This window comes from Callospermophilus lateralis, chromosome 10, assembly GCF_048772815.1.
Source record: "Callospermophilus lateralis isolate mCalLat2 chromosome 10, mCalLat2.hap1, whole genome shotgun sequence".
Classification (NCBI taxonomy): Eukaryota; Metazoa; Chordata; class Mammalia; order Rodentia; family Sciuridae; genus Callospermophilus; species Callospermophilus lateralis.
Window position 1 is genome coordinate 89,968,809 of NC_135314.1, and position 19,874 is coordinate 89,988,682.

Sequence of the window (19,874 nt, forward strand, 5' to 3'; positions counted from 1 at the left end):
AAGTATACTTTTTTATATTGTTAATTATGTTATGCAAGCTTAAAATGAATCAAAATCTACATTGAATGATGGCAAAATTAAGACACACAGAATAGTCCTGGATTTAAGTGATTATATAGACTATAATATCAAGTAATAATTTTTGGAAAATACATTTCTATTTCAAGTCATTTAATTTTCCTAGTGCAATTATAAAAGACATAATAAAATTAAAATATTTTCCTGGAAATACATGCATTCAGATAAAAGTGATTAATTGTTATTTTCAGTAAATATGATGTTCCCAGAAATGTATGTTGTCATAGTAATTTATCCTACCACATGGATAGTAGTGAGGTGCTGATGGACCTTGATATATTAGCCATCTTCCTGGTTCAGATGTAGCTTGAATGAAACTCCTTTTAGGAATATAATTTTAGACTTTCCCCTGCAGTATATAGAAGCAGGGAAAAGTGATTTTGTATTCCACATTTCTCTAACCCATCATGTCTACTGCTAGTATTTCTATATTAAACATTTTATGACGCTTGGTTAAAAAAAAACCAAAAACTTAAGTCTATGTGTCACAGTACATGCACAGTTGTATGTACAGTCATGAACGGATTATATGTACTGTCAATCAACATATACCTTCTCTTGTCTGTATATTCTGTTACTTTGAGAGCACTCTTGTTTAGACTCCTGACTTTTGCAACTGATCTTCCTTGTTAAATTGTAGCTATTAGATGTTTGGGAATGCAGATAAAGTGACACTTATTAAGTGATGAAGAGATCTTTTACATTCACAAAACACTAGATTCTGTAAACAGAGACTCACTGACAGGAAGCACTTTTAAAGAATATCCAAGTTTATTCTCCAAAGATCTGGAAGGTCAAGCCACAAATCCTGGATTACAGGACCGGTTTCTGGCAGAAATGGTGAGAACCAGAACACAGGCTTTATAACGCCAGAGACACTGCCTGCTATTTCCTCTACTGTGTGATTTCATATACTGCCAGGAAATGGGCTCACACTAACTGTGTGAGAAATTGTAGTTTAATATAATCCAGCTGGGTCCCAGAAACTAAATCAAGACAAAATAATTTATGCCACATATTCCCACAAATGTTTTGAGATCATATAATAAAATGTACTACTCACCTGCACTTTATAACATCATAAGCCCTAGAACTTGGAAAAATGCTGGGTACATGATTGACACTATTAATATTTGTTACATGGATGAATATATGAAATTTAAAAATTAGTGAACTCAAAGTATGGCTTCTAATTCTGGCTTAGTTCTATTATTATGCAAGTTTAGGGATTCTTCATAACCAGATTTCTGTGGCAGTCAATTTTTCTTATGAATGTCAATGATATCAAATGAGTTCCTTAAAAATTATTCTTTACCAAATTCAATTATAACTAAAGTTAAAATAAATATGGCCCTCATTATTAGTAGTTTATTTCTCATACTTTATGCAAAAGGTTCTCTGAAATTTTATACAAAGCCTAATGACTAAAAAAGAAAAAAAAACACAGAAAGACAGAAAAGTTATATTTGATCCTTAATATAATACTCACTTATTAACAGTATATATGTATATATAAATATATACATAACACATTTTAATGTTGTTATTTGTTCTGATATATCTACCTCATAAACACTCAAAGGGCTAAATAAATACCAGCATTCTAGTTTAACCTGACATTTTGTGGCAACAAATAAAAAGCATCTCCAGGTCTTTGACCTATACTAATCTAGTTCCAAGGGACATTCATTTCTGGATGCCTCCACTACATAGATTCAAATGAAAGGTTCTCAAACTCTAAAAGGTCTAACAAGGTCAGAGAAGAGGGGAAGAGAAAGTTGGGGAGTGCCCATTACTGTAATAGCGAAAACAAAAATGAAAAAGAAAGCCAAGAAAATCTCACTTGAAGTAAGTAACTCATTTATACCAAACAGTTTTATCCTGTTTCTGGCAGTGGGTGTTATGAGGACATGCATACACGCCCATATCAAAATAGTAGGAAAGAAAACACAATTAAAGCGTAAACCAGAAACAAGTATGTGAAGTGGCTTTATATGAGCATGAGCTCATTCATTTGGTCATTTCAACAGTATTTATGAAGGATTTATGAATGTCTCCTTCATTTCCAAAAACTATGGATATGAATATGACCTTGTCCTTTCCTGTAATTTTCTTAGATGAGTACAGCAGAGTGGATAAGTCTGATAAAGAGGATGGCATGGGATACTGCAAGGGGAAGAGAGATCACTCCAAAAACCCAGTGTTTTTGTTTGTTTGTTTGGTACTGGGGATTGAACTCAGGGGCCACTGAACCACATCCACAGACCTATTTTGTATTTTATTTAGAGACAGGGTCTCACTGAGTTGCTTGGCGCCTTGCCATTGCTAAGGGTGGCTTTGAACTAGGAATCCTCCTTCCTCAGCCTCCCAAGTGGCTGATTTTATAGCCACGCATCACCGTGCCAGAGAGAAGCAGCAGCCATTTATTACAAAGGACTTCCCAGAGATGGTCAAATCCATTTCTGAAGGAGTGACCATCGGTGACTAGAAGCTCAAGTGCTGGCAAGAACAAAAGACTGGGAAGGTTCTACAGAGAAATGGGATAACGTTGTTGGAGTCTGCCAGTATTCACTATAGCATGGATGGAATGAATTATAGAGATTTGTTAATATAATTATGAACTGAAAAGCAGGATTCAGGTAAAGAGGACTCTGTTTACTAACTCCAGATGTTTGGTTCACTCTAGTAGGCAGCTGGGAGCCATTTAAATATCTAGAGCAGATTGATTATACTGATCACTCCCAAAATTCTTTGAGACAGGAATGAAGGAGACTCAACAAATAGACCAGCAGAAACAATGTCTTCTTTGGCTCAAAGAATTGCTCTGTAGTAATCAACTCATTTTTCTGCTCAAAGAATGATTTGCTTTCTTAAAAAGTAATCATCTGTCACATTGAATTAATTTGTTTAAATTGGTTTTTATTGGCCTTGTGGTTTGTTTTTTTAGGTTATATGTGAATTGCTTCAGTTTTATGTTTCCAACTGGTTCTCTTTTAGTGCCTAATATTACACATACCCAGAGTTTAAAGATTAGTTTTACCTGAAATTTTTAAGTATATTATGAAGATACTATGTATTTTTCTATCAAAGTATTAATTCTAATCAATATACTGGCATGATTATAACTGGTCCAGAGATCACAGATTTGAAGGAGGAAGAGAAGATAGAATTGCTTTAGAAAGTCACTACATGAGAAGCTTATCTCAATTAGAGATTTTAATATTCCCTGCCACCAAAATGATACAGATTATCATCAAATGATGCTCCTTCTACATTCATGGTCATTTCTTTGGTGTTTATGTTTCCAATGCCAAGAGGTACATGTGACAACATATCCCCAGTTCAGGTAGAATAGGTTGAGAGTAAGATAGAAAACTATGTCTACCTATGATAGATATATATACACTCTATGTTTAAATAAAAACCTTTTATGGAAACTGACCTCTTTATTTTTATGATTTCAAAAAAAAAATAACTCTAACTTTCTGAGGAAAGCTCTAGAAGAAAAGAAACCACCCAGGCACTAATAAGTGTTTCTGACAAGGGCAGGATGAGTCGGTCCATAATTTCAAGCCAAATTTTCCATTCTTTGTATAATAGGAATGGGAAACTTTCTGGAGTAAATAGATGTGGTTGCTTATGGCTAGAAGTAACTTCTCAGGATTTTCAGCATCTCCCTTCCAACCTGGATTCTTGAGGGCTGGGGATCAATTACTTCTAGGTACATGTACCCATTCTGACCTACTGACATATGTTAGTATACAATTGGGAAACTCTGTCTTAAAGGAGACTCAGGAACTGAGGAAGGAGGCTATGGTAGGAAGAAGCTGACTTTAGGGAAAGAGTTGACTTTTTGCATCCAAGAAGACTGTCTTGTTAATTCTAAGTTAATAAAACTGCACATGCCCCTAGCAGATGATTCAAGCACTGAAACGACAATAATTTTCAATTCAACTGCCAATTACTTGATTGATAATTGCTGCTTGGAGGATTTGAAAACATAGAGACATGGTCTAAGTCTTTGTGTAGGCCCATTAAAACAATGCTTGATTGATGAATAACATTTACCATGGGTTCAGTGGGAGAGAAAACATTATTAACTGACCAAGACCTTAAGGTTGACTGCATAACATAAAATGTATACTCTGCAACATTTCCTTGAAAAGTATTTTATGAATTGAACTGCAAGCTTTATATCCTAGCATCGTTGTGTTGTTATTGGTTATAAATAATTTAGCTAACAAACCGACCTTAATCTTAATCTTTTGGTATAGTACTTTTTTTGCCTTGCTCTGTGCTTTCCATGTAGGTGTCTGTTTTTATTATTTTTATCTTTTCATATTGATCAAGTAATCTCTAGCTTATTTTATTCTCATTTATCTTTCACTTTAAATACAGATTAAGAAGCAGCTCAAAAGAGGTCACAGATGAGTGTTTCCCTGGATGGATCTGGGCACACTGACTTTTCCTGAAAGTTTGGCATGGGAGTTTTTGCAACACAAAAGAGATCACAAGCCTGGTCTTGATGAAGCCATTTATCATATGCTTGTCAAATAAGAGTTACTGACAGCAGTTGGGTGTGGTGGTGGACATCTGTAATCCCAGCAATTCAGGAGGCTGAGTCAGAAGGATGGCAAGTTCAAGGCCATCCTCAACATTTTAATGAGGCCCTAAGCAACTTAGCGAGACCTTGTATCAAAATAAAAAATAAAAAGGACTGGGGATGTGGCTCGGTGGTTAAGTCCCCCTGGGTTCAATCCTAGGTACCAAAGGGGGTAGGGGGAAACTGACATCAATTCATCAATACCTTAATAATCACATGACTCTGCGACTTACTAGAAAATAGGTCACATTATCCCAGGATGAAATGTACCCAAAGAATTCTTCACAATTGAAGTTAATGTAGATTAATCAGGGTTTGGTTTTATTTTTACCTTTTCTAAAATTGCATATGTATCTCTCCTTCAAGTATTTATTTGATGTTCAGGTCAGTGCCCTTTCATAGACCGGCATAGGATAATATTCCATTTATTCAGGAACATAAAAAAATAAGACATTTTATCTTCAAAATCAGAATCGACTTGACTACCAGCATGTTTGGTAATTGAAACATATTAATTGACACCTTCACTTTAGAGACTTGCCACCTTGAATGTTCATTTCTTTTCGTATCTCGTAGGGCATTACTGTCAAGAGCCAGGTGAAATAGTAAAAAAGATGGATACACCAATGGGAATGTGGGCAAAGACAGAACAAGAAATATAAGTCATCAAAGATTGTAAATTAGAATGTAATACTTTTGAAAATGTTAATTAAAAAAACATGGTGATGGGATTCAGAAAAAAGGCACTTTCCTGCAGGGGTATAATCTTCCTGGAGTCCAGCTTCAAAACGTATATCAACACCTTTAAGTGGCATACATGTCAACCTAGCATTTGCTTTTCTGAAATGGTATCCTAAGACAACTTTGTGCAAAATCCTTGTTTATAATTTTCTTAGTGAACTTTCCCAGAGTAGCTTAGCCTTAAAGCAGAGAATGGAGTTTGAAAACAATCTAATGTGTTCTTATTTAGTTCTCTCCTCATGTAGGCACTGACTAGCTGAGGAGGGAAAGTGGGATATTATGGAGGATTGATAGGAAAGGATGGAAACATTGAAAGCAGCAGAAGCATCAGGGATTAAGAATGAAAGTGTCTTGGATATCAGTTTCAAGTCCCGCTGAGGGTCAGGTATGGAGCTGTCTTTTTACTTCCTTCTGTGTCTCTAATTAATTGCTGTCTTTCTCTTGTTCCATCACTGGGAAATCTAATTTGCATGCATGTGTAGCACAGAGAAGTCCTCCACTCTGTCAATGTCACTGTTAAATAAGTATCAAAGATGACATGAATCCTTGTCACTCCAACTGAACAAACTTTCTCATTGAGACCTTTAACAAGGCACAATGTCATTGTTTTATTTATTTGCTTGTGTTTTTGAGGATGGTATCTTAAAGAACATCCAATTCAACATCTCAATTGTTGTTATGATGAAACAGGACTAGATATGGAAAACTGACTTAATCGATGGTGGATATGCAGCTGGTTGTTAATAATGTGACAGGTTGCAAACCTAGCAGGTCTGTATAGATTTCCTGCTGTATCCTGGCATTTCTCTATGCAGGATGATACTTGCTTCATGGTTTAATGTTGTTAGAAAATAAAATGGGATTTTGCCCTGTCCCCTTAAACTACTTTGAACAAAAGAAGAGAATTATGATTGGATGTCCCTGCTGCCCCCAGTCTTTCTCAATCCCAACAGAAATACACACTCAACTCCTGACACTGTGACTCCACATGCCCTGCAGGTTTGGAGGTAAATCCTGCCCTTCCAGTTGTACCTCACTCCTGTACATATCTTTTACAAAACAGAAATAATTGTCAAATGCTTTAGAAGTGGCAGAAGAAAGAAAGGATAAAAGCATCTCATCAATAGAATTGTGAAACTAGGAAGAGCAATAAACACAACAGAGCAGTCATATAAATAGGATTTATATCTGTATGTCCCAAAACTTACTTCTTAGCACTTACTATTACAAATATTTAAAACTAGACCAGTTTCCCTGGCTATTTAGAACATGTGTAGGTCAATTTGTTTAGAAGAACAACTCACAGTACAGTTAATTCAGTGGAAGCCTGGAGGCCACCTGGGGTCCTTGTCTTAATTCTGAGAGGTCACTGTGGTATTTCTGTGTCTAGGTTTGACCTCAGCATCATTACAGCTGCTTACGAAGTCTCCTGAGTGAGATCCTTTGCTTTCTTGTAAGGCACAGAAACTGAGTTGTAAGTTGAGATAGTTGGAGTTTTTTCCTTCATGAAGTGACAATCATTTTGTTAATGGTACAGTAATATGAAAATGCCATTGAGTGGCATGGCTCTTTCCCTCTATATATAAATTTTTAAAAATGTAAGACAGGTCTAAAATGCAGTCAATAAATGTAATCATAGGCCTGGATTTCTGGTTTCTCTAGTGCATGACAACAGTTGCTTTGGGATTTAGTACAAGAAGAAAATCTATTTGGTGATGCATGCTTCAATCTACCTGGTCTAATAACTGTATATCCCAGTGGAAATTCATACCGAAGACGTATTATCCAGAAAAAAAGAAGGTAATAAAAGGTTAGTGATGTATCTCTCCATAACAAAAGAATACACAGGATTTATGTGTAAGTGTATTTCTGTGTGTGTTTTTATGGACTGAATATTAGTGATCAAATATTTGGCCACATTAGAATCTTGGCATTTTACAGCGCAATTGTTATATCTAAGATATGTGAATCCATTTGGAAAGCAGGAGACACTGAAATGATGGCTAAATCAAAATCTGAAAATAATATTATTAGGTACAACATTGTACATAGAAAGTAATTAAATGAATATTTTTAAAGTAAAAGAATTTAGTATACTAAATTTAGTGCAGACATTTTTTCTTGATCACCTAGGCCCAAAGGAGTCAACTTTCAAAATGAAGTCTGCTCTAATTTTTAATGAGTGAGGTAGTGGATTTAAAAAAAAAAAAAAGGAGGCAGGGGGAGAACAGTTTATTCAATTTTTTTAGAGGCATAGAATTTGTGACTTTTCTTCCTTCTTAGAAGAAGATACTCCTTGAGGCAATAGGGAGAAAGCATGTATTAATGGAGCATCTAATTGTTAAATGATTGTCTTTATACAGATGCAGACCTTCAATTCAAGGTTGTAACTGGTTGAAATTCATAAATTCAAGTGAAATAGATAACAAATATATATATATAGACCTCCTATTGTTTATCAGATAATGGTCTTGGCTATGGTCAAAAAAAGAGGAAGATGAATGGTCATAGGTTAAATAGTTAAATGCAATTAAAACTGAAAATAAGCCACTTCATCAACTTCCTCAAAATGTTAAGTTTTCTGTGGTAGAGAAAGAAAAAAAGTTTACAAAAATTTTTAAATTATGCTTATCACAAAGTAGAAAACCACTGAAAGATATAGGTCTAACCTAAACTATATGATCATAGTTAAATTGCCAAATTTTATTGAGAGTTTACCATGTGCTAAATACTGGGCTAAATATCTTATATGATATATCTCATTTAATCCTCATATTAACATTATGGGTAAAGTAATTAATAACATATTACACTAAAAAATATGTGGAGCACAGAGAAGATTTTTCAATCAACAATGAATGGATGAATTATCCTCATTTTAAAAAGGAGAAAACTGTGACTCAATTGTGTTTTTTGGTCACAGCTAAGATTCAAGGCTTAATACAGTGTGGTTATCTAAACATATTCACACAGGAATGCAGAGAAAGGGTCTCTAACCTGGACTAGAGAGAAGGAGGTTACAAACAAGATGAAATTTAATATTATCACTTCCTAATTCTAGGTTAGGTTGTACTTCTTAGTACTGTGTTCTGATGGTCTGCTAATATGGCATGTTCCTAATTAAATAATGAGTCCCCTGAAGTAGTAATATGTTTAGTTCATCTTCTTCTGACTAGTTCCTTAGATCATATCTTGTACAATGTAGGTATTGGATAAAAGTTAGTTGACTGAATAATGAACAGAGAGAGTATCTTTGATTAAATAAATTAAATCTGCACTGAAAGATAGTCTAGGATTGGGAATATTTTCTAACACTTCATTTAAAAAATGCTTGGTCTGAAGATTAAAATTTACAACATCATTTTTTTGTCCTGTATATATATGGTTGTAAGAAAAATTCATCTTTCATAATATACATGATTACCTAGGAAGATGGCCATAGAATAAAAGATATTCATCACATACATGGATTTTATTTTATGATTTAAGTAAAAAATACTATTGGTATTCATCAGCTAATAAAATTTACCATCTATGCACAGTGAGTTGTTTATTGGATACAGAAAGATTTATTTTAGCTATTTTGGCAAGTGAAAATTAAAATCATACTTGCTTTCTTCCACTACTCAGAGTATGCAAAGTAACAAGATCTAGAAAAAAGAAGTTCATATATTTTTTAATAGTTAGAGGCCAAGGATTGATTCAAACTCCTATTACAATGCCTATAAAATAGAAAAGTTTAGCATGAGACTGGTAAGTATTGTTACTGTAGCAACTTAAGATATTTGAAAACAGTGTCCTGTATTTCCAGATGTGAATTTAGCTGCTATTACTATCTTGCACATCTGCAAAGACTATGTGAAAAACAACAACATATATTTAACAAAGTTAAATAGAAATGTCAGTTAAAATTCTTCCTTGATCTTTGCTGAATTTATGTTCCAGGCATGTGGTCATCTTGATTTTATAACTCACAATGATGGCTCAGTTTCCTAGAGATCCATAGCCATTTTTGTGATCTTGGATTTACTAAAGGAACAAGTCCATAAAGCATTACCCTTTGTTTTCATTAATATTCTTTCAATTTGCCAAAAGTCAGCTACTAAACAACTTGGATCACCTGTCTTCAGTATGGCATTTGATGGGAATTAACAAATCTTCAGAACTAGGTGAAAAAAAAATGAATATAAAACAATCTGGGATTCTAGGCTATTGAAATATAACAACAAGTTTATGAACTTGTGTCCAAATCTAGTTTCTGTTTCTTAAAAATATGTTTTGTTAAGCAAATGAATCTCAAATAGGTACCATAGCTCACTAATATATTTTGTTTCCTTGTTTGGTTGGATGGTTAATTTTTGTTTTGTTTTTGTAAGAATCCTAATAACTGTCAAAGAGAAACAAGTGAAATTTATGTGTTAGAAATTCAAAAGAATATGTACTTGGTTCTCTTTTCCTTAGAAATAGCAAGATAGCAAGAAGTTTATTGGCTATCTAGAACTCCTTGGGCATCTTCAAAAGCAGTGTCAGAAATTATTTCCTAGTGCACATTGTAGAGTCAGAAAACTGGAAAATTTTACAAAAGAATTAGCTTGCATTAAAAAGTCTGAAGACCATAAAAGATGTTTTTTAAAAGGCAGATATTCCCTTTACAAAAGGGGCAGGGTGTAGTTGCTATAGATAAATAGCTATAAAGGACAAATGTCAAATTTTGAGCATGAACAGTAGATTGGACAAAATATTATAGCAATACTCAATTTCCTAATTTTGATCATTAAACTGTGGTTACATAAAAGAATGCCTTTGTTCTTGTGAAATACACATTGAAGTATAAGATAAAAAGCCAATGCCTGCAATTTATTTTCAGATTATTGAAGTCATTACCCTCAAATAATTCAAAAAGTATGCCAGAGGGAGTACATAGAGTGAACACAACGTGATTGAACAAATTAGATTCACCACATGTTAGCAACTGGTGAATGAATTTTTGTACTATTTTTTAATCCTCTTATAAATTGAAAATTATATTTTAAAAATTACAAAAGACAAATTTGAATAACAGTAAAATAAAAATAATGTTATTCCCAGGAAAATCACAGTAATTAAGATAATACTTTGCATTAATATCTTACTTAACCAATAATAAAGCTTTTTTAAAAAATAAAAATTATTTGTACTCCTCTTTGGAAAAACTAAGATTATAGATGTCCTTATTCCCATTTTAAAGATGGAGAAACTTGAAAATAGAGATACGCTAGTCCTTTAGTTCAAAAGATTTTTGTTTGCAGTCCTTCTGAGGTAAGTACACCACAAACTGTGCAAATTGCCCCCATTTAGGTCATGAAGGCAGGCCTGTGGTTTATCCCGTGTTCACTAACCAGCTGTCAACCTGCAAGAATTCGGGTGGTTGCAGATCAGTAAGCAGCTCTATAATTTAGAATCAATCTTCTAAGCTGTCTTGTCTTTATTTTCATAGCATGTTATTGGTTTTCATTCCAAATTTGCGCTAGTGCTTCTTGGCATGATCAATGGTGCAGGTGCACAGTTTAGGAAAGAAACAATAGGAAACCCTGTTGGTTTATGCTGCATTACAAATAGAAAAGGGGAAAAAATCAATGTTAGACAAGTAGATGTGAGAAAATCATTAGGGAAATAAATTTTATTTTCATGCTTTCAGGAATTATAATGAAGAACACACATTTTATTTGAAAACGTGTAGATATTCTTTGGGAAGAGAAGGCATGAAATACTGATTGCTGGAATTTCTAGTCACTAAAATGTGATTATCTTCTGAATTTAGAATATTTTTTCTTTATTTTAAAACAATTTAACTTATCTCTGATTCCTTTTGTGTGGTAAAATATTTTTAAATGCATGTTGTGTTCACAAAAATAATTGGTAGACCATAGCTTTAATATCCCTAAGTACTGTTTGCTATATGTATCAAAGGAAAATAAAAGACACAATTCTAGTGTTCAACATGTACCTTTAGTGTTATATGTGATCAGGTGACATACTTTCATTAAACCAGTCACCATCAATTCACACAGAAGCAGAAAAACAGGAGAGTTGAGACATAAATTTTGGAACCAAACTAAAGGGCTTCAGTTACACCTAACTCTCCCACTTAGAAACTGGGGCAAGTTTCTTAATAGCTTTAGACTTGAATTGTCTCATTTCATCTGGGGGGCAGGATGGGTATCAGGGATTGAACTCAGGGGCTCTTGACCACTAAGCCACATTTTGAATTTTTTATTCAGAGACAGGATCTCACTGAGTTGCTCAGTGCCTTGCTTTTGCTGAGGCTGTCATTGAACTTGAGATATTCCTGCTGCAGCCTCCCAAGCTATGGGGATCACAGGCATGCGCCACCATGCCAGCCAGGTTCAATTGCCTCATTTCTAAAAAAGGTATGACTGAACCTACCTCACAGTGCTGCTGTGATAATTAGAAATATAAATATATGTGAAACAGAACAATGCTTGGCACATTGTTGACATTCAATTGATTTGTTGTTTTTCATAGAATTAATCTGAGGAGCATTTATTCTTTCTATAATCCAGGTAAACCATGGTATGAGATTATGTGGTTGTCATGTGCAATACCCTACATCAAGTTCTTCGGGAAAATAGCGAGGACTCAGAAAGGTCTTTACCTTAGTATATGTATTAGTTATCTATCTATATAGTAAGTCTTTGCCCCCATTTCCCAACTCAGCAGCTTAAACAATAAACATTATCTTACAGTTTCTAGGGGTCAGGAATGTAGTGAATTAGCTGGGTGCTTTTATCTTGCAGTCTCTTCTATGGCTAAAATTAAGGCGTGTGCTGGTGCTGAGGTCTCATCTGAAGGCAACTCAGCATTCATTGCCAAGTTCACTTATGTTTTGGCAGTATTCAGTCTTCACACACTGTTGTACAGAAGGCCTAAGTTACTCATGGGGGTTGGTTTGAGGCCTTTCTTGGTTCCCAGTTATCTGTGTTCCTCCAAAGGGGAGCTGACACTTTGGCAAATGCCTTTTCTCTAAGGGAGCAAGAAAGAGATCAAGAGAGAGCCCATAAGAAAGAAGCTACTGTCTCTTTGCAAGCTCATCTTGGAAGTGATGTACCAGAACTTTTGCCATACTCTAAGCAATAGGGATCAGTCACTAGTTTAGCCCACAATCAAAGGGAGGATATTACATAAAAGTGGTGAGTGCCCAGAAGTAGAATTAGAAGACTTCAGGTAAAAAAAGAAAAGATATACCTAAATAGCCTCAACATGAGGTACCAGTGATACAAAATAAAAGGGAAAAGATCATCCCAAACAAGAGATTCCTGACATTCTGAGGAGGTAACCTAATAGAAGACCAGTGTATTCTTCGTGGTTTGCCTATATGGATGAGATAAATTATTGAACTCTGATAATACTCTAACACTCTGATGTTCCAGAGGTTCTTGAAAGGTTAACATAAAACAAAACACTCAAAGAACAATAGGCCCCATTGAGTCTATTTTTAGTAAGGGCAATATCTATCTTGTGTTATTTATTCTGAGTAATAGAATTTTACTTATCAAGGTACCACCTAGCCCAGAATATGCCTATAGATCACTCAGACCTACAGGCATTTTAGAACAAGCAAATGCAGGGAAAGTTCTCAAGTTCCTCCTGGATTGCCTACAAAAGTGTAAGTTTCCCCATTTTTGTAAAGAAAATTAACATTTCTAAAGGAAATTTTCATTTGTAAAGTTGTTTCAATACCTGAAAGAAAGTTAAAACCTAATTCATGATGAAATTAAAGACACTTTTCAACAATAGATTCTATCTTAAAGTTCTCAATTATTTGTATCACCTTACTCTTAGTTTTCCTTTTATAGTAATATATAATCATATTTTCATACATAATAATCATATATATACTTATATACTATAATCACATTTGACTTTAGCAAAACAAGGGTATAAAAAACTCAGTATCTGTAATGCGATTTTATGGGTGATTATTTATTATGCAAATTTATTTGCTATTTTTTTAAGAAAGAATGTTTTTATGGTTTTCTTTACATATTCTAAAATGAGGACAAAAGGCTAACAAAAAACTCCTTCATAAACCAGGGTTTCATGGTTTTCTGAGTAAAATAAAACACAGTCAAGATGACAGCTAAGGTAATCACTCCAAAGTGAAACAATTGAATATCCAGATCAATACCCTCTAAATAAATCTTAATGGGAAATAAACATGAAACTTCAATATTCCATAGGAAAGTTTATTGAAGCTATGCCAAGTGAAAAATTTAGTGTTATTTCACTTTTATAAAAATTTTGTCATGGAAATGTTGGAATGAACAAACACATTTAAAAACAAGAGAGAATAGAACAATAAAACCCAAATATCCATTGTTAAAATTTAAAACTACATCAATTTGTGAGATTTCTTTTTTCATTTACTCCCTATCTAACTGGATTTTTCTGAACAAATATCAGATATTATTTTATTTCAGCAGCCGATATTCAGTGTGTATCTTTAAATAAGGACTGTTTTCCTATGTCATACAATGCAAATTTAAGATAACCCCTTAATATCATCAAATACTCCTTTTTGTTCAAACATTGGTTGCACTGAATCAGAATCATGCAAACAAGTCAGGTTCACTTGATTTCTAAGTCTTCCTGGTGTCATTGGGAAATCCTCATGTGGCCTCTGGTTTCACTCTAACCTAACAGTTATAGAGCTCTGATTTGATTAATTGGAAACTTTTGACTGGAATATTTCATAGGACATATATCATAAAGTTCCCTCAAAAGGAACAAAATGCACACCACATCCCCTTCTCTATCTCATTACAAATTGCTCATTGTCTAGATTTATTACTCTATCAGGGGATTACAAAATGGTAGCATTCTAATTCTATCATTTTTGTTTTATGTATTAGCTGGAATACTTCTATAAAGAAAAAATTTCCCTATGGTACAGTTTTTATAGAAAAGTCAGGTTAAATGCTTGATTATTTCTTATTTACCCTCTTTCGGGTTGATAAATTTGGTCTCTAGCAACTTCCAAAGGTACCCAGTGGATTTATATTTTAGCATCATTATAAAACCAGGGACTGTTTCACTTTTGAATATGTGAAACTCATTCAAATTTAGTTGTCTTAGAGTAAAGAAAATAATAAAACCAAGACAATGTCTATGATGAAAAATTAATATAAATGAATAAAAAAATACTAGAAAAAGATTTGCCAATTGTATCAAGAGATTTATGCATAAAAATAGACTTCTTCTAGTTTTTAGAATGCGAATGGTACTGAAAATTGGCAATAAATGAAATAAAACAATTAAATCCCACTAATAATTATATTTCTAAAAATCTACAATATATTATCGATTTATTATAAGCCAGAGACTATTTCAAGTCATTTTAAATGATTTATCCTATAAAATATAATAAATTATATAAAGAAAAGATTATTATCACCATTTACATTTGAGGATTTCTGGCTAGCTTATAAAAGCCAAGTGACATTTGGCAGTATGTTATCTCTTTTTATCCCATCTCTGAAGTCCCAAAGGGATATGTCAATGGCTCCTGAAGATCTCACCCTCATTCTGAATTTATCTGTATGCATATACATTTTTTTCCTAGAGAGACCATCCATTTCTTTAACAAATTTTGAAAAGAAAATATGACTTCTTATCCCTCCATCTCCCAAAATGTAAAAGCAAAATGCAATGGTTTTGCATAACACTAGACTTAATCACAATGTTTCTAGACAATATGTTCCCAATTCTTGAAGTTTCAGCAGGCTTATATTCTCAATGCTGAGATACAAAAAATATGTAGAAAATGTAATTATAAATGCTTAAAATATTTCAGAAAATAAGGGTATCTAGTAGTAATAAAAACACCTAAATAATATATAAAAATGCAAATAAATAACACCCATTTTAATGTACACACATGTAAGAGTACCAGAATGAATTAAGGCTGGTTTCTGCACCTACTCCCAACCATGGATTCCATATTAATATTAGATGCACAATCAGTGATTTATTTTTTATATAATGTCTATATTACTCATGCAAACTTTAATCAACTATAAGCAGTATTATTAGTCATTTGAAATGGTTTTTAATGAATTATGCATTTTTAGGATAACCCTGTATTCTTCCTCCTAGACTCTACCTTTAATTGTTTAAATGAAGTCATAGTATCAGATAGTTATTTTTGGTAGAATTTCAAAGATATACTCCATAATTTGTTGATATTCTGAATATTGTATTCTAAATACTGTATCCCAAGCACTGATGGCTGTTTTATGGGAGGAAAAAGTGTTTTTGCCCTGATGGGTATTCTATTTCATTTCTGCTTAATGGTACTTTATATCATATTGTTCATTAGAATAATCATCCTGGAACCATAAACACACTCAATGAAATGCTTCAGGGAACAGATTACCAATATTTCTAATTAAATATGCTGTTGACCATAAGCTAATTAGAGTAAGCAACATTTTAAGCATGGTACAGAAACTATAAAATTATAAATTACTGGGATTAAAGGTGGTGTATAGTTGAATTTTTATCAGGCTGTATAAAAAATATTTTAACCTTGAACTTGAAATAATGTCAGGCAAGATTTGTTTCACTGGAATTTTATTTTTTTAAAATTCTCTAATTATTGGCAAAGACCATACTTGTCAGAGTCTATATTTAAATTGAAGAAGGAATAAATACTGCACCCTATTTTCATCCACATTATTTATTTATGTTTTAGTTTTGTCCCTCTTAGTGATGAATTGAAATAGTATCTGATTAATGTAAGTGAAGTTCGAATTTCACCTAATAATTCTAGTGGAGTTTATTTTTCATTATTTTTTTTCCAGGTTTAAATTAATCTACTTTGTTTTGTGAGAGAGAGAGAGGTCACTGCTAATTCCCAGAGTGAGAGGAAGCATTAGTAAATGAATGAATTATCCTCTCTTTGCATTTGTGTAAACAAGATAAATGTGAATAAATCATGCCTATTTTATCTTAAGAAATCAATTCTAAAATGTATTTTGTCTTAGGCTGGAAACCAAAAGGACTGGGCCAAGAAAAGTCAGCCCTTTGCAAATCAGGACAGGAGAAAGGCAACCTTCACTCCAGAGGTCAGGTCAAAGAGCAGCCTTTGTCAAGATCAAACTCTACAACATCAAACACTGGCTACAGAAAAGAGAAAACTGGTTCTTACAAAACACTATAAAGAATATGTTTGCCCAGACTTAAAGTGGTAATGCTTTAACTGATTTCTATAACAGAGTGAGAAATTTTTCACATTTTCAAAGTAATCTTAGGACTCTAGGTTATGTGAACCAGAAGAACAGAGGTGGTTACCAATAATTAAGTAACTGTTGAGTTAGCAGGAAATAAAGAATCAGACTTAAAGGATAAGAACTTCAAGGTTTTCAAAATTATTGCTCAGAATTTATGCTCAATTTATACAAAATAAGAGAAAGAATCACAGCCATTTTTAATGGACACATAATAATTGTTCAAATTTATAGTGTGATGTTTTGATCCATGTATACATTGTGTCATGATCAAATCAGAGTAACTAGCATATTCATCACCTCAAACATTCATCATTTCTTTGGGTTAAACATTCAAATACACTTCTCTAACTATTTTGAAATATACTTTATTATTGACAATAGGAAATCTACTGCGCAACAAAACCCCAGAACTTCTTCCTCCTATCTACTGCAACAAACCTTTCCCAATCTTCCCCTCTACTGTCTCCAACCTCCAACCTCCAACCTCCAACAGCTCTTCTACCCTACTTCTCTGAGTGCAACCATTTAATATTGGCACATAGTATTTACACATATTTGTGAAGTATAATACAATAATTCAGCACATGTATAAAATGTACAATGATTAGGGTAATTAGCATTTCCATCTCCTCAAACACTTAACATGTCTGTGTTGGGAACCCTCTGAGAATTATTTTCTGGTCATTTTACAATATACCATAAATTGTTGTAAACTAGAGTTACTCTACTTGGTACAGCACACTATGACTAATTCCTCCTCAGTATATATAAGTACCTGTACACTTCCTAGTCTCTAGAGACCACTGTTCTACATACTTCCTCTATGAAATTACAAATGAGCAAAAATATATGGTATCTGCCTTCCTGTACTTGTCAATTCCATTTTACACAATGTCCTCTAGTTCTTTGATATTGCTGCAAATGACAGGATTTCATTATTTTTATGGCTGTATAGTATCCCATTACATATAATACATATATTTCTTTTATCTATTCATCATTTGATGACACTCATATTCCATTACTTGACTAATGTGACTATTGCTGCCATAAGAATGGGAGTACAGACATCTCTATGCAACAGCGATTTCAGTTCCTTTGGATATATACCCACTAGTGAGACTTCTGGGTCATGTGGTATTGCTAGTTTTGTTTTTTCAAGAAACCCCATTACTGTTTCCCCTCATGGCTGTACTAATTTACATTCTCACCAATAGCATGGAAGGGTTCCTTTTCTCCATACCATTGCCCACACTGGGTATCTTTTCACTTTTCTGGTGATAGCCATTCTTACTGCAGTGACATGATATAAGGTGGTGCTGATTTGCCCTTCATGTTGTTTAGAAATATACAACAACATTTTTTCACATACCTTTTCTCTATTGGTATGTCTTCTTTTGAGAAATATGAGAAATGTCTGTTCTGATAATACTCAGAGTTTTTCTTACTTTATTTCTTCTTTAGTTTTCTGAGATTCCTGTGTGTTCTAGACAGTAAATCCTTGCCTTATTAGTTTGCAGATATTATCTTTCATTCTGTAGCTGTCTCTTCACCTTGTTCCTTTGTTAATCAGAAGTTTCCTAGTTTAATCAAATATTTATTGCCTACTTTTGTTTTATTGCCCGTGCTTTTGGTACCATATTTTTTAAAGTCTTAAAAGTGTTTTTCCTGTGGGTTTAACTAATTCTTTTATACATCAGGGCTTATATTTAGGTCATTGATAAATTTTAAGCTGATTTTTATAGATGATGAGAGTGGAATATCTAGTTTCATTCTTCTGTATATGAAATTCCAGTTTTCTCAATGCCATTTACTGAAGAGAGCATACTTCTATAATGCATGTTCTTGGTACCTTTATCAAAAGTCAGTTTGTTTTTAGTTTATGGATTTTTTCCTGGGCTCTCCATTCTGCTCTGTTTGCCCATGTGTTGCTTTGTAGGCCAGCATTGTGATGTTCAGTTACTACAGCTTTGTGGTACATTTTGCAGTCAGGTGTTTTGATATCTCTAGCTTTGTTCTTTTTGCTCAGAAATACTTTGGGTATTCAGAGCCATTTGTAGTTCCATATGAATTTTACAATTGCTTGGACAACCAAATTGGTATTTTGATGGGAATTGCATTGAATCTATATATCATTTAGTATGGGCATTTTAACAATGTTAATTTTGCTAATTTATGAAAAAGAGATTTTTTTCCATTTTTTTTTATTTGTCCTCTTCAATTCATCAGTGTTTCATAATTTTTATTGTAAAGATGCTTCACTTTCTTGGTTAATTTATTCCTAAATACATCATGTATTTCATTTTTATTCTATTGTGAATTGTATTGCTTTCCTGATTTCTTATTCAGCAGGTATGTTATTGGTATATAAAATACTACTACTTTTATATGTTGATTTTGTATCCTGAAGCTTTTCTTATTTTTAAAAAGTTTGTTGTTGTTGTTTCTTTGTGCAGTCTTTAGGTTATTGTGTATACAAAAATCATGCCATGAGGGTTAGAGATAATCTAACTCTCCTTTACTATTTGAATACCATTTCTATCCTTCTCTTGTCCAATTGCTTTAGCCAAGACTTCCAATACTATATTGGATAGGAAATTGAAAGTGGACAACTGTGTATTTTTCTGGGTCTTAAAGGAAATACCCTCAGATATTTCCTGTTTAGTATGATGTTGGCAATGGGTTTGTCACATAAAGACTTTAAAAACTCTAATTTTAATTTAAGATATAAAAGTGTAAAGTAATGTTGAACAAAATGTATACTCTCCCCCAATCTGAAGAGATTATTGTATGAAATATGGTACTTAATGTCCCAATTATTTTACTATTTTTATATTATATTTAGCCTATTAGGTATAAAGACTTCTTCAAAATCAATTCTAATTATTCTATGGGAAATGATTCCAGTGAGAAATAAGTTGCAATAGATATTCAATATAACACAAACCAAATGTTTGAGTTTTCAAAATGAAAGAAAAACCCAGCAAATAAAAGAAACCACTTTCTTTTTTAATAATATTTTTAATTGTTGATGGACCTTCACTTTATTTTTTTATTTATTTGTATGTGGTGCTAAGAATCAAACCCAGTGCCTCACACATGCTAGGCAAGCCCACTTCCACTGAGCTACAACTCCAGTCAAGAAACTACATTCTGATGAA

The 19,874-nt window shown here is 33.2% G+C and overlaps 1 protein-coding gene across 1 annotated transcript in view; it reads right to left on the reverse strand.

Moving 5' to 3' along the window:
* The window catches only part of Naaladl2 (N-acetylated alpha-linked acidic dipeptidase like 2), a 645,091-nt gene that overhangs the window by 363,168 nt on the left and 262,049 nt on the right, over positions 1–19,874 (reverse strand). The gene's annotated exons all lie outside the window — the stretch shown is intronic.